Source organism: Vigna umbellata, chromosome 10, assembly GCF_029865625.1.
Source record: "Vigna umbellata cultivar VRB3 chromosome 10, Vumbellata_1.0, whole genome shotgun sequence".
NCBI classification, from domain to species: Eukaryota; Viridiplantae; Streptophyta; class Magnoliopsida; order Fabales; family Fabaceae; genus Vigna; species Vigna umbellata.
This window is the reverse complement of record NC_142174.1, coordinates 14,841,818-14,846,812: the sequence shown is the minus strand read 5'-3', so window position 1 is coordinate 14,846,812 and position 4,995 is coordinate 14,841,818.

Genomic DNA, 4,995 nt, shown 5'->3' with positions numbered 1-4,995 from the left:
CATATTATATTAAAAAGTAAATTTAAATTTCATTTATTTTTATAAGTTTTATCGTGTAAAAAACGACTTAATTAAAATGCGTATGCTGATGGGGTATTTATTTACTATTATTATTAAAAAAGACATATATTTGCTATATTAAATAGTACAGTTTTAAAATTATTTTAAAAAAGAAATATAATTAAACATATAGTTTAAAATTGCCTAATTAAAGGATGAGACCCTGGTAAAAAATGAACTGAAAATTCTCTCAACGGTTTTGTTGGTGGTGGGTTTGTTAATTCCAATTTGGTATGTGAGAAATTCGTCGTGTAGGTCTCCGAACTCCAATTAGAAAGCTTAGGGGGTCTATGGAATTTTACTATTTTCCGACCCAGGGAATCTTTCCAACAATAACTTTTGTCAGCTTTCAAACCTCACTCATCGATCAATTTCATTGTGCTGGGATGATGACCTATACCTATGCATGTAAGCGTATTTTGCTGCTTTTAAGGTAGGGACCGTCCAACATGGCTAACAAAATCAACAATGCTAACAACCATTTATTCACCCTTCTTCGTCTCTTTTCCAATATGCATGACTCTTAACATTTTGTACACATTTTTGCTTTGCCTTTCAGGATCATGCTCTAGCTAGCTTCCATCCTTCCATGGTTTGGGTCTATGAAGAAGACATGTAATGTTTAAGCTAAAATCGCTTCTCTATTGCATGTGCTATAAACACATATATAGATCGATAGGTATCCGATAGTGACCGTGCTTCTTGTTATAACGCGATATTCGAGGCTTTGGTGTAGATTTATATGCATATGGAACATAGAGGATCTATATACACCCAAACACAAACGCTTCCATTTCATGAAATATCGGAAATTCTATAGGTAATCAACATCCTTAATTAAAAGTTAATCACATGCAATGTTAGACTGAAGAGTTGTAAAAATGAGAAAAAGTCGAAATAAGAGGAGGCATGAGAAAGCTGTGGGCTGCATTCATGCGTAAGAAGAAACATGAGACATGAGTAGGGCCCGTGACCCATGTATATAGGAACATGGGTTTATTTAATTTTTACCCCCCATACCATCCCATATCATGCATCTCCTTTCATGTTCTTATACTTCTATTTCTCTCATCAGGATAGACCATGTACCTAATGACTATCTAGTCAGCGTTTATCCAGACGATCATATGGTGTGTTACAGTTGATTAACGTCAAAACACTCTTTAGTCATATTATCTCACTAATAGATCGGTGAGGAGTCTAGTTGATTGATAATCCAAATCTTTAAACCTTAATAACAATTGAGTTTACGAGTAAAAATATATTTATTGATTATTCGGTCATAATTAGACCTATGCTAATGATAAATCTACTGTGAAACTTATAAATATAAGTTTGAGACAGTGAAATAGAGGATTGTATTTATTGTAAATTTAATATTTTACTGTGTTAATTAAATGATGATATTACATATTTGAGTGTCGGACTACCTATATATATATTTATTTATCCGTACAGTTTGAACAACGAGTAAAAGGAGAGTTAAAAACAAGATAATTTAAACTTTGGAAAATGTGACATTGTGACTAGGATTATTTGGTTGTGATCCAAGACTACCAAAACCAAGTTCAAAGGTTAAATATGTAAAATCATTGTTTTATACTTTAAAAAAATTTTAAAAAAAAGTTTTCTAATACTAATTTATTTTAGGTATAAAAAAAGTTTGGAAGAATTTTTTTAATACTAATGTTTCAGATGACGGGAAAAAAAAATGTCAATCGGTTTTGATATTTAGATGGAGGCAGAAGAAAATGAAAGAGAGATGAGGAAGGCAATGGTATGGCCCTTGACGGAACCAATATACAGTATGCATTTGGCTGCCCGCGCGCACTGCCCGCGTGGCCCGGTCTGTCGTCTTTAGCCAGAGCTGGTATCGTTTCCGCTCTGCCCGCTCAAGTGCATGCCAACTTTCCGTTGTTTAGGAAAGGAAAGGAATAAAGTTAATTTTGCATCCGAACTGAACATAGCAGCGAAAACACTCACTCCCTCACTGTCTCTATCTCTAATGCCAATTCCTGTAGCATAGTATGTAATATAATGTACCAAAAACACAAAAACAAGAAAAAGCCAAAAGCCAACTCCTTCTCATCTTCTCAATCACTCACTCTACCTCTCCGGAAGCCACGCGGGTTCATTCCTCTCACTAACACCATTTTTTCTTTCTACATCCATCACATCATATAACAAATTACTATCCCAATAATTCATATTCCCAGTTTCTCCGTCTTTCACTTTCCCTTTCCCTTCTACTAATTTCCTTGATTCTTCGTATAAGCATGATTCTCGTTTTTCAATTTTCATTTGTTAGTCGCAATCAACGTTTTGGTCCACATTTCTATATGTAACGAACATGTCGTAAACTTCAATTTCCTTTTGCCTAGTTGGACCAAGTGTGGAAGAGATCGCAATTTTGGACGTTAGATTCTGTTGTTGGTTTTTTATAATGTTGGGGGATAAATGCTTTTATATTATATATTAATTAATTAATAATTCTCAGTGCTCCGTCAATTCCATTAGATTTTATAGCAAGAGTGAGGGGACAATATCGGATATAAATATTTTAAACAACCAAGATTTTGTTGAGATTTCACCATTTAATGGATTGCTTCGACAGTTACGCTATCTTGTAACTTAAGTGATAGTATCATTTATTATCATCAACACCCTCACTCAATCAATCAATACCTTAATTGACAAACGGTTCTGCATATAGGAAACATAGAGACCCTCTTTTTCCATGAGCTTTTTTACCACTTTCTTCCTCTAGCTAAAATTTTCTTGTCTTTTATCATCACCTTTGTAACATGCTTTAGGGTCAAAATGCATGGTTAAAACAGCAATTTACGCGTTTGCACAAAATTATTACTACTACTTGATTGAATGATTGCGGTTACTCTGTCAGCTCCGTGTGTAATCGCTCTGTTTTACACGATTACAGTTCATATGACCATGCGTGGCAAGCTGACAGATTCATATAAGATGATGCTCACTTTGTCTTGTTTTCATTAGGTAAAGTATGAAAGTAATGGACATTAAATTGGTGAACACAACTTCTGGTCAAGAAGACCCGAGTCTATGTTTTCTAATTTGTACAATTTCTCATCACTGCATGCTTTTTGGACAGTTCATGTCATATCAGATGAAGTCGCAAAAGCGTTCTTGTCATCTCTTCCAATTCAACCATCGTTCATCCAATTTTAGTTTGGAAATGTTTATCTGTGTTCCACGTGATGTTTATTTTCTATCTTTAACAACCTTTTTTAGTAATTTTATATATTCTATTTATATTATTAGCTATTAATTTAACTGGCACAATACATATATTAATAAATCTTCTATTTTGTATAAATAAAAGTTATAAGAAATAAAATAAGAAAAACGCATCTGCTCATTTTTTTAATGATAATACAAATAATTTTTTTATTATAATAATTATAAAACTAAATATAATTATTAATATACTTTATTAGATATTTTATATTAATAAAAATACGTATTAATTATTTATTTATATATATATATATATATATATATATATAATTAAATATGTTTTTAATTCCTTCATTTGTGAAATTTTTTTATTTTACAAAAACATTATTTATTTTGACCTTCAAATTTTTAAAATAAATTAATATAATCCTTTTAATTTAATTAAGTTAAATATATTAATTTTTTGACGTATTAATATGTAAATAATTCAAATGTTAATATAAAATACATTTTTAACACACAAAAATTAACATAATTGAATAAAAAACTTTTATATCAATTCATTTTTAAATTTATGAGTTTGTATCAAAATTTTGAATATAAACAAATTTTAATATATTAAAATTTAAAGACTAAAAATATATTTAATTTTTATATATATTAATAACTTTTAAAATTGATAGCTATTTAGTCTATTTTTGATACTTCTTTTAGTTTAGTAACTAAATTAGCGATCATATATATTTATCATTTAAAACTTAATTGTTGACTTAAAACTATTCATTTTTCAGACATAATCATTTTGTTTAAATTGGTTGATGTAATATTCGTTGTCTAGATGAAAAGTGTAGGCTTTTAGGCTTTGTTCACTTGAATGGATTTCAGAGAGAGTAATTGAGGGGATTTGAGAGGATTTGAAGATACTTTTTTTTATTTATTTGAGTGAATTTGGAGGTAAGTGAGTATGAATTTGGAGGTAAGTGAGTATGAATTTGGAAGTAAAGTTTCTGAAAATTAATGTAAAATTTGATTGATATGACAAATTAAAAAAATTTAGTTCTAAATTCACTCTCACTTACCTCCAAATCCACTCAAACAAACAACAAAAAATTTATCTTCAAATCCTCTCAAATCTGCTCAATTACTCTCCTCCAAATCCATTCAAGTGAACAAAGCCTTAAGGATTGTAATTTTAGTTACAACTTTTTAATAAAAAACAATAATAATAAAGTTACTTAAAATATTCACAAATTAATTATATTGCGAGATGGAAAAAATATATAAATTTTGATGGCAATCTTTTGTTAGTAATGTTATTTGATAATTTCATATGTTATTGCTAATGAACATTTTAATTTCTAAAAATATAAATAAAATTTAAAACTCAGACAATCTAACAAAAGTCACAAGTCAAATACATTAAATATAAAATAAATATTTCACAAAGTAAAAGTGAAATAAGCCTCATTAACATTAATTAAGATGTTTTTGGTTTTTTCCACCTTATCAATAAAAATAGATATGGTATTTATTTAATTTAAAATTTTAAGACAAGTTTATACTTTTTTTACATGGTATTTACTTTATTTTTTTTATTCATTGTTAGTCATTTTACCAAATACTATCATTAACACTTTAATCAAAATAATTTGTAGTAGAATTTTGGTGGAAACGGGATTGACATTAAAGAGTCAGTTTGGTGGAATAGTTGTTACATTTATTGAT